The sequence below is a fragment of the Schistocerca gregaria genome, chromosome 3 (assembly GCF_023897955.1).
Source record: "Schistocerca gregaria isolate iqSchGreg1 chromosome 3, iqSchGreg1.2, whole genome shotgun sequence".
NCBI classification, from domain to species: domain Eukaryota; kingdom Metazoa; phylum Arthropoda; class Insecta; order Orthoptera; family Acrididae; genus Schistocerca; species Schistocerca gregaria.
The window spans coordinates 162,845,336-162,857,675 of NC_064922.1; positions in this window are offsets into that span (position 1 = coordinate 162,845,336).

Genomic DNA, 12,340 nt, shown 5'->3' on the forward strand with positions numbered 1-12,340 from the left:
AGTAGCAGTGTAAGTTGTGGTTACGCCCAAACTAACAATAATGTACTCAACAGTAACATAGTAGAAGAGAGAATAAAAAATAAAAATAAAAATGATGGTTTTACTTTTTTAAAAAAACATTCGGAGATATGGTTTTCAGCAGGGTTTACACGTGCATTCAGCTCAATGATCGATGCTGTAGCAAAATCTGAGTGAAAACCATATGATCCAAAAGGGGATACTTACTAACACAGTTAGTTCAGCATGGTAGCATTAGACTGCCGAATTGGTCGCCTACTTCAGAGACACAGTCTACTTACACACATTGTAGTATGAATGTTAATAACGTATAATAGCTCGAAATGAATGAAATCAGCAACTATGGATAAAGGAATATAAGGTGAAATATTAGGGGCCATATACCATCCTGTGTAATTTCCTACAACCTTTTTTCTGTCTCTCTCTCTCTCTCTCTCTCTCTCTCTCTCTCTCTCTCCTCTCTTTTCTTCTTTTTTGAGTCATTAGTCTTCTGATTGGTTTGATGCGGCCCATCACGACACCAGGAATTCCTCTCTTATGTCATCTTCTTCACCTCAGAGTACCACTTGCAACTTACGTCCTCAATTGCTTGCTGAATGTATTCGAATCTCCCTTCCTCTACAGTTTTTGCCCGCTACACTTCGCTTTAGTGCCATGGAAGCCATTTCCTCATGTCTTAACAAATGTGCTATCAACCTGCCTCTGCTCCTTATCATTGTTTTCCACATATTCCTTTGTATTAGCCTCAGTAAATGGGGAGCTGACAGGACTTGTCTGCTCCAGTTTTATAGGGCGTTTGTGCGATCTCGGCTCGATTATGGGTGCACGGTGTATGGGTCTGCGAGGCCTTCTTACTTGAAGATGTTGGACGTTGTGCATCATGAAGGGCTTCGGTTGGCCACTGGGGCATTCCGAACTAGCCCCAAACCGAGCCTCTGTGCAGAGGCTGGTGAACCGCCACTTCATATGCGGCGACGGCTACTTACAGTGCACCAGGCGTATAAAACTTAGTCCACACCATACACTCCTGCATACCGTACCGTTACTCAGCCTCCTCTGGCACAGTTATTTCACAACCGGCAACGTGCGACGCAGCCCTATGGGCTTCGCGCACAGGATTGCCTCGCTGCGATGTCTATGGCTGGTCTTCGTGGTTTGCGTCGCGGTTGGAGCAGATCTCCACCTTTGCTCCTCCGGAGACCCAAACTTATATTAGATTTGACTAATTTTAAGAAAGATCGCACACCAGATTTTACATACCAATCTCTGTTTTTTAACATTTTAGATGTGCATCACGGTTTCACTGTCGTTTACACTGATGGCACCAAACAGGAGAATTCCCTTGGCTGTTCTGTAGTGTTCCCTGATCAAGTTACCCGGATTCGCCTCCCTGCTGAATATACCGTTTTCGCAGCGGAGCTCCACGCGATCCTGAAGGCACTGGAGCAGATGAATCGTGTTCGGGGTGATCGATTTCTTCTCTGCTCCGATTCTCTTAGTGCCTTACAATCACTGCAGAACCTGTACCCGACTGAGGAGATGGTCCAGCTGATACATGACCAACTGTACTTGCTCCAACGGCGGGGTACAGAAGTACCCTTCTGCTGGGTGCCTGGTCATTTCGGCATATGGAGCAATGAACGGGCCGATCGGGCTTCCAAGGAGGCCTGCAGAGAGCAGGATGTGGTACAGTGTCCTATTCCCTTACAGTCAGTCATCGCTGCACTCCACAGGAAGTGCATGGAGTTGTGGGAGGAAGAATGGCTGGCGGTGACGGCCAATAAACTTCGCTTGATAAAGTCAACCACTCGGCCGTGGCGTTCCTCCTGCCGGTTGCCCTCACACGTCTTCGGCTCGGGCACTGTCCTCTCACACATAGATTTTTATTACGGAGGGAGGATCCTCCGTTTTGTGATGCTTGTGGTGTGCACTTCTCTGTCCGGCACATTTTAACAGATTTTATATCGTGATGCACGGGCAGAAGCACAAGTTGATGGAGATCTGTCTTCTGTTTTAGCTTATGATGAGACGTGTGTGTCTATGGTTTTTAAGTTTTGTGATGTGTCTGGCCTCTGGCCTAAACTCTTAGGCTGGAGGTTTTAGTGTATTGCAGAGTGGCTGACTCCTACCCTTTTTTCCTTGCAGTCAGCCAGCCACTTCCATCTGCTACATTGTTTTAGCTCCCTCTAACATTTTCTTCCTGTGTTGTCCATGGTTTACTGCTGACGCTCTGCTTCATCCCACGCTTTGGTGTGGGTGAGCACATGTTTTTTAACAATTGTTACCCATGTTTTCTGTTTCGTTTTATATTCCTGTTCTGGGATTTTTCTTGACACCCGTCTCACTAAGTTACTGAACGGGCGCTGAAGACCTCTCTGTCGTGTGCCCAAAACCCCTCTACTACTGCTACTACTCTCCTCTCTGATTCTGCGCAGAGCCTCCTTGATCCTTACCTTATCAGTCCATGTAATTTACAAGATTCATCTGTAGCACCACATCTCAAATGCTTCGATTCTCTCCTGTTCCAGTTTGCCCACAGTCTATGTTTCAGTATCATACAAAACTGAGCTCCATAAGTATATTCTCAGAAATTTCTCCCTCAAATAAAGGTCTACGCTTGATACAAGTGGCCGTCTCTTGGGCAGGAATCTCTCTTCACCAGTGTTAGTCTGCTTTTTTTATCCCCCTTGCTTCATCCGAAATGAGTTATTTTGCTGCCTAGGTTGTAGAGTCCCTTAAATTCATCTACTTCGTGACCATAAATCCTGGTGTTAAGTCTCTCGTTGTTCCCATTTCTGATACTTCTCATTACTGTAGTATTCCCTCGATTTACTCTCAGTCCATAATCAATACTCATTAGACTGTTAATTTCATTCACCAGATCATGTAATTCTTCTTCACTTTCACTGATGATAGCAATTCCATCAAGAAATCGTATCAGTGGTACTCCTTCTCCTTGAATTTTAGCCCAACTCCTGAACCTTTATTATATTTCCATCATTGCTTCTTCGATGTACTGATTCAACAATAGGGACGAAAGAATACATCCCTGTGTTACACCCTTTTTAATATGAGCAATTCGTTCTTGGTCATCTACTCTTCTTATTTCCTCTTGGCTCTTTAGATATAACATATTAGCCGTCTCTTCCTACAGCTTTCCCGTATTTTTCTCAGAATTTCGAACATCTTGCACCATTTTACACTGTGGAATGCTTTCTCCAGGTCGACAAATCCTATGAACGTGTCTTGATTTTCTTTAGTCTTGCTTCCATAAAGACTGTAGAATCAGCAACTGTCAACGGCTTGAAGAAGAAATAATATCTATAAAAATGGCAATCACTGTAAGAGAAACATAGGTACAAATCAGGTAACTGCGAAGATACCATGAGTAAAGAAGAAATTCTTCAATTGATCGACGAAGGAAGGAAGTACAAAAAATGTCCAAGGGAATTCAGGGACACAGATATACAAGTCACAGAGGAGCGAAATAAACAAGAAACCTACGGAAGCTAAGACGAAATGGCAGCACGAAAAATGTGAAGAAATCGAAACAGAAAAGATTGTCGGAAGGGCTGATGACCTAAATAATAGCGAAATATTCAAATACTTGCGAACTGAATGTTGTATAAATACGACCGTAAAAAATAAAATATGACGACCATATAAGTTTCTTTAAAAACATTCTCGTTAATTTTTTATGCACTACGTAATACAAAATTCACTTCTGAACCAATTATGACTATAGTATATACTTTTGGCTGGATTTGAAACTAACGTGCACTCATTTTTGATATGTCTCTATGTGTCTGAAAAAAATAAGATTTTTGCTGAAAACAGTAACACCTTGCCACACAATAAAACGACGTTTTGCAATTTAACTTCTCCCGTCAGTCTTCAGTTTCTGTAGAGTTGCGGTAGATCACAAGGTGCATTTTCAGGTTTTCCAATTTCAAATATCAACGCTTGCCATTGAGAAAGAGCTTTGTTCCTGTAAAGCTTATCTTCACATCAGATGACGTCACAGGAGCGTATTTGTGGCGAGATGGGGGGAGAGTGACCGTGTTTTATAGTGACCGACGGGAGGTTTGTATTCAATTGTTGTTCAGTTGCGACAGTGCAGTAGACACGTGAGGAGCGCTCATTTTGTGCTCAAGTGTATTTTTCGAGTTCCCACTCTATCATTGCAGTGCAGCGTGGTTTTCGTTTGCAGTACCCCCACGCGGACGTGTTCCTGGATCGCATTCAATTTTAAATTGGGTAAATGCATTCAGAACAACAGAGGATGCGTCATCTATACGAGGAGGACCTGAGAGGAGCGAGCCGGCCGCGGTGGTCTCGCGGTTCTAGGCGCGCAGTCTGGAACCGTGCGACTGCTACGGTCGCAGGTTCGAATCCTGCCTCGGGCATGGATGTGTGTGATGTCCTTAGGTTAGTTAGGTTTAAGTAGTTCTAAGTTCTAGGGGACTAATGACCACAGCAGTTGAGTCCCATAGTGCTCAGAGCCATTTTTTTTGAGAGGAGCGTTACAGCACCACAAAATATCGAACGAGTTAGAGAAGGCTCTTCTGCATCTCCTGTACATTCCACTCTGAAAGGCGCACTTGCTTTTGGCAATTCAAGACGTTTTCTCTACCGGATTCTTCATAATGAACTGAATTTTCATTCGTATAAAATATGGGTGGTCTAGCAACTGTCAGTACGGGATTATGACACACGAAGACCATCTTGTGAAGATATGTTTGCAACCATAATCCCGTGACATTTTCAGATGAGTGGGTGTGTAAACATCAGAATATGCGGTACTAGAGCAACACGAACCCCACACAAATTCGCCAGAGACCCTTGCACTCAAACCGCATCACTGTGTGTTGCGCCATATCACGAGCAGTCATCATTGGCCCTTCCTTTTCCCAGGAAAATCGTCGTGCTGCAACAGTGAATTCGGATTGTTACATAACTATCCCGCAGGAGTTTTCCAGCCGGCAATGCAGTTACAGGATACTTAGTTTCAACAAGGCGGTGCCACTGCACACGCAGCGGGTCTTACCATAAATTTTGTGAGGCAAATGTTGCTGGAGGACTTGTCTCTCGGATGGGGGATCTCAACTGGCCCGCACGATCATCGGACTTAGCCCCATGGGGTTACCTGAGGTGAAAGGTGTGCTGCAACCGTCCCAACGCCCTGGAAGATCTACAGAACAATACTGAAGCTGAAATTACTAGAATACCAGAAGACATGCTTGAAAGAACTCATGAGAATTTCAGAATACGACTGTGGCAATGTGTGGATCGCGAAGGTAGACATTTCCCAGATATACTGCATAAAACATGTAATTAGAAACTTCCATTATTGTCCAATATGAGCAAAATAAAAATGCAAGTTTCTAAGTGTTCATTATTTTTTGTTTCATCCCCAAATCAGCAGTTTACCGTGCTCTACTTGTATGTTGAGGTACGTTAAGTGGACATATTTTGCGATTTCTTTGATAAAGTCTAACCATTTGTAGAATGACATTAGCATGTAAACATGTCAGATGATAGTTATATGCGACTTCGGTCGATTGTTTCGAAAATAAGTGCTGAACTATGAACAGATATTTTTTTTATTTATCTGTAAACTTTGGGAGCTGAGCCCTGGAATCATCGACATCTATAAAATTCATGATATCTGATCGATCAAATCTACAAAATTCATGTGGGAAGTACTGATGCTATACTGAACGGGGACTCAGGTAGATAACAGCACAACTGACCGTGCAGTGGCTTCTAAAAGGCCCCAAACTCAAAGTTTATACCTGGCAATCTCTACAGATCACGGAAAGGCGATTTCTGTGATCTGTAATTGCAGTTGATTGGATACGGTTGATACAATGAGGTTATTGGGGAAAGGAGGCAAGAGGTCATACATTTACGAGACCAATAGAGTCAAATTACGTTAATTAATTTATTAACTTACGGTTAAGTCGATTATCGCATTTCAAACTCTCACATCCGAGAAATAGATATTTCATGCAAAGGGTCTAACGAAGCAGTGTCCTCTCCTAGACTAGAAATGATCGTTTTTACGCAAAATTTCATTAAAACAATAAAAGTGATCTTCCAGATAAAAACAGAATCTGAACAAATATGTAGGAGGAAGACGAAACAAGACTCATTAACACTGTAATGAGAGTAAAATCTCCCGTACGTAATATTGTAAAAATGAAATTGTAAAAACTATAATATCAAGAAGATAAAATAATTCATAGGATATATACACATTTGGTCTGACACTATTACTAATATTCGCTAAAGAAAGTAAGCAAGTTATCATTTTGGCTTTGTAATAGTAAGACAAGGTCTTAGACGTGAAGAATGTCTACGTCAATATGTACTTGTCAAATTTGAATTTAAGTCGCGGTCTAAGCGTTTTACCAACTAAAATACTCCGACTATTTCCTGTTTATTTGAGCTCAGCTGGCATAATGACAGATCCTGCTCGACATGAGTATCGTACAAACATGCTGCACGCAATACCACAAACACCGACATGAATGATCCGTAAGCGAATAATGGAGTAGCGCTGATAAATACTGCAAATACACATTTATGAGAAGTAAACTATAAAGAAACCTGGAACTGAAGGTGTTAAGTGTCACCACAGAAAGGCAAATCCACAAGAATGGAAGCAATGAAATTTGATGTTAATATGAAAAGCAGTGACAGATATAGTTTCAGTTTCGTTTTATGAAATTACTAAAAGAGGCTGAAAAGAACTATCAGCAAAGGCAGATAAACATAGTAAGAACCACAAACATGTAAAAATAATCGAAGAAGTACATATTTCGTAGTCAAACCTTTTTTATAATATTTTTTATATAGATTACAGGATTCGAACTTCCCAACAGAATCCCAGAAGGAGAAGCAATTCTCAGAAAAGACGTCAATTAAACCATATTACAATAGATTCGTTTGTATTAGAGAGGGAAATCTGCGACGGCTCCACAGTCTTGAAGTGAATTTCTGCGTATGTCAGTCAGAACCCTTGCTACTGTCAGACGTTCGTCGTGTGAAAGGTCGCGCATACAGAACAAAGTTAGGATTTATTATCCAAGGTAAGAAATGTCAACGATTACGAATTCAAATCTTTGACATACTAAACATAACAATTCCGCCTCCTATCGTCCACGTATATTCACACGGAGAACTTCTTGAATTGTAGTGCCACGGAACTGCTACATTAAGCAGCTCCCCCACACAGCGCTGTTGACTCCAAGAAACTACTGACTATGACGTCAGAACGTCGAATGTATGTCTTCAGTCGCCACATGACAATATGGGAGCATCTCAGACTTAAAATAGCAAACTACCGAAATTTCAAATTCATACTAATCTTTCTTTCCTTCTTTCTCTTACGCCATAGTCCCGCAGCGATCAGGGTCGACGTGGTTACAACGGATATAGCAATGTTAGTTGTAGGGATGGCCGGATGCCCTTCCTCCCGCCACCCCATACCCCCCAACTGTCTGCGTCGAGTGTAAATAGTGATATAGTGTGTACGTGTGGCAAATGTCTGCGACGCCTGTAACTGAGCAGAACGTAGGGACCAGCCTGGTATTCAACTAGTAGGATGTGGAAAACCGCCTATAAACCACATCGGGGGCGGGGGGGAGTGGGCTGGCCAGCACACCATCCCTCGTCGTTAATCCGCCGGGCGGATTCGATCCGAGGCCGACGCGCCTACCCCAGTCCAGGAAGCAGCGCGTTAGCGCTCTCGGCTACCCTGGTGGGTTAAATTCATACTAATATCTGAATTAATAATACCCACAACTACCTGGTCGCCCCATATTTGAAACAACACACGATTATTCGATTACACTTGCTCTCAAGGGTACAGCTGTTCTACTCATACATTCCTAGTTTGTTAAATATACACTTCACTTAAAAACTGTAATTTTCTTCTCGCAATGGCCATTTATAGGTAGTAGTAGAGTATTTGTTATTTACAGTGTCTGTGACGATTTTCTCCACTGTAATTAGCGAAGTAACTTTTATCTATGATTTAATACTTTCATACAAGCTCAAATGTAGTATCTGTTGTAAATTTTTCTTAGTATTCAAATGTTACGGGCATATATATGTCAGCTGTATTATATGCACGATGAAACTTAAAATTCTATGTTATATCAATTGTAAGTATAAAGCACTGTGGCCCCGTTGGAGGGAAGTTGGTTGTTGGAAGACAGACCGAGATGGGCACTGTTAGAGAACGAAGGCCTGCTGAAAAGTAATGCCTATGAATTTCTTTATGTAAAATCTACTAAAGCTTTTTAAATAAAGTCAATTGTTTGCAGTTGATAAATTTACTATTCATAACATAACCCAGAGAATATCGATCGCTGAACCTCTTCATAGGGTATATCATGCAAATTACCTTTTGGATCAGCTGTTCTGAACGAGAATATATTTATTATTTTAGAATTTCAGCACTTGAACATACAATACAATACAACGAAACATCTGTCTAGCCAGAGGTCAGGGATTTTCAGGCGATCCCATTGCTGCAGCCACATCTGAGAGAGAGAAGCAAACTGTACACCTTTGCTGAAACCATTTTCACAATAAAGAGATGAAGAAGTGGACACACTAATATAATAACACGTCGTTGATAGTATTGTGATATAGACAGCAGCGAGGTACATTCGACCGGTAAAGTAAAGTTAATGATAAAATTACATACATTCTATTACTCAAAAATGGCTCCAAGCACTATGGGGTTTAACATCCGAGGTCATTAGTCCCCTAGACTTAGAACTACTTAAACCTAACTAACCTAAGGACATCACACACATCCATGCCCGAGGCAGGATTCGAACCTGTGACCTTAGCAGGCGCACGGTTCCAGACAGAAGCGCCTAGAACCACTCGGTCACAGTGGCCGGCCATTCTGTTAGTCAGAGGAAGTTTAGTTACTACTCGCAGTCACGTTTTCTGGATTAACATATATAATTGCTCTACAAGTACCGGGAACTTGGTTTGTGTTAGGTGTAAGTGGTGGTTTGATAATGGTACGTCAAGTGATACACGGTAGTATTCACTCGCAACAATAGGCTATTCCTTATAGCTATTTCCCATTACAATATCAGTTTAATTACAGTTGTATAACAGAATTTCAGTAGACATGAAACGTTTATAACTTTACGTAGGAAAATTTGCGGCAGAGACATCAATACTCAGCCCCACTGCCTAAATCGACACAGGTCGAGTTTACTTTTTTAATACATAAATGCCATTGTCTTGTATTTCTAGCTGTTTATGTATGAATGGTTGGGTGGTGAGAGAGAACTAAGATGATACCTTCTGTTACCAAGCGTACACGTGAGACTTGGGCATATATTAGTTCACAGCAGATACTTATTCCATTCTGAGTCATTCCCACAGAACAGTAAGCAGAAAACAGATGGTCATTCGAATTTTGGTTAAGAACAGGGACCGTGAGAGTACCATTCATGTATGTACATAGTGAATGTACAGTATTGCAGTGCTAGACGGTCAGAGATCGTATTTCATACATACATTTTAATCGATTTATCTACTTGAATGACGAAGTAAATATAGTCGAGAACGTAGAATTAGCGACCTGTTTGCTAACTTCACTCTACTCAGTAAAGATTACTCATCACTGTGCAGACGTTGTAGCTTTCGTACAATTTTCTCAGATATCAGTTTTTTATTTGAATCTCTTGATACATAATTATCTCTTGTAAATTATAGACTGCAGCGATCAGTCGTCCTTTTTAAATTTTATCTTCAGATCTAGATTTCAGCAACAACCTAGCCATTCTCAATGCACTATTATTTTTGCTGAATGCATGTAATGCCTGTTGGTCGGGCTTAATTCACAGCTCACTGAACACTCAATGAATATCGACTGAGCTGTGGATGGAGCCCTACCAGCAGGCATTATATGCATTCAGCAAAAATAATAGTGTACTGAGAATGGCTAGCTTCTAGCTGAAATCTAGATCTGCCAATAAAATTTAGCTTTGTCTCTTGCAGAACATTTTTTTTTTAATTTCACCTCTTGAACTGTCTCACTCTGATGCGTAATTTACATAAAATTTCCAGTTGAGGTTATCTCTGCCCTACTGCCAGCCTGTTGGGATATCTGGCATTGATGAACTCCTACACCATTCCATCCTGCTCTCACTAGCATAAATATCTTTTACGAAAAACAAACTACGTTTATGTAGGAAGCATATTGTTCGAGAATAAAATTGAAAATAATTCCTACTCTGCGGTTTTGACAAAAGATTGTGGAAAGTTTTTCTTGGTAGTTGGACAAATCCCAGAACTAGAACCCTGTTCCAAATACTCCAGATTTGTACTCGTTCTGTCCTATTACTTGCTTGTATGATTTTTGCCGAAAACGATGGGTAATTACTCCGTCCAATAAAAAAGACGTACATATTTGACAAATATTAGGGCACGAAGGCAGAAAATATATTTATGGCATTGTAGCATTCACAATTTTCAACAATTTTCTTAGATATTCTAGTCCTCAACTTTAATGGTTCAGTGATCACTGTACTTGATCATGCAGACTTCCCATAGTGAATTTGTTAAGCTGACCTTCTTCATGAAGAATAAGAAGACCTATAGAGCTCTCAGAAATGTCTTGGCCCTTGCACGGAAATGCATTCAGTGGTGACTGCACTTGTACGTGCAAATTTCAAATTTTCCTTAGTGAATTTATTAAGCTGACCTTCTTCATGAAGAATATGAAGGCCTATAGAGCTCTCACAAATGTCTTGGACCTTGCACGGAATCGCATTCTCTCCTTCTCTGCTCCGAAGGGGATGCCGAGTCAGTTGTCTGTCGTCTGCCGACGTGTACACTTCCAATGTTTTCGTTGCTTTTTCTTGACAACGAGGGTATGCTAAGAAGTAAGGCCTCCGATTTTTATGTGAAAAACCCTTAAAGCTTTTTAAATAAACATTTTTATTCTTCGCGTCTACATATTTGTTACTATAATCATCCCGGCGATGAACACGTCTCTCCCAATGAGAAACCCGATTATCGGTGCGGTCACAACAAAATGTTTCACTTTGCTGATGCAGCCACAACATCACCTGTGCTTCGATTCATCCCTATCAAAGTGAAGTCTTTGAAGGTGTTAAGTTTGGGAAACAGACGAAAGTCGGTTGAGGTCAAGTCGGAGCTGTATGACGATTGATGACAGGGAACTCAATGAATGGAATTGTTGCAGATATACAGCACTTGTATGTGCTCTGAGGCTGTCATGCTGAATGCCAGTTCGTCCATGTGTGGATGAAATCTTCAAATTCAGTACTCGGTTGCAGAATGCTCTTTCTGATGTACCTTCACAATCACATTACACAGTACCTTCTTAGACACTACAGTTTAGACCACTCTAATGGCAGAGGGCTCCAAATGTATAGACATGAAGAATAACGAATTAGGACAATAACGAGTGTTTTATTTAAAAAAGCTAGCAGTTTTCACATGAGAAATTCGGATGCATTACTTTTCAACACACCATTATAGACAGCTTGGCGTGGCAGTCTTCATGCACGATGGGTGTGGGGAAATTTCTTCACAATCAGACGCATGTGATTACACAGAGTGTGGCGCTTAAATCCTGAAAAATACTTTTAACAAATTTATTAAAACAAAACACAAATGACAATCAAGATCCTTTTAGACGAAAGTAGAGGTATCCTAAAGAGTAGCAATACTCATTGTAGCCTTCCTCAGCCGCAATGACTGCCTCCAGTCTCGTCCTAGACTCATTGCACGCACTCTTTCAGACTTTCAGACAGTGCACTCCATGAAACTTCCTGGCAGATTAAAACTATCTGCCGGACCGAGACAAGAACTCGGGACTTTTGCCTTTCGCGGGAAAGTGCTCTACGAACTGAGCTACCCAAGAACGACTAACACACCCAATCCTCACAGCTTTACTTCTCGTCTCCTACCATCCAAACTTTACAGAAGCTCTCCTGCGAAACTTGCAGAACCAGCACTCTTGAAAGAAAGGATATTCCGGAGACATGGCTTAGCCACAGCCTGGGGAATGTTTCCAGAAAGACATTTTCACTCTGCAGCAGAGCGTACGCTGATATAAAAGTTCCTGGAAGATTAAAACTCAAGTGCGCCACCAGGAAGTTTCATATCAGCGTACACTCCGCTGCAGAGTGCAAAACTCATTCTGGAAACATCCCCCAGGCTGGTGGCTAAGCCATGTCTCTGCACTATCCTTTCTTTCAGGAGTGCCAGTTATGCAAGGTTCGCAAGAGTGCTTCTGTAAAGTTTGGAAGGT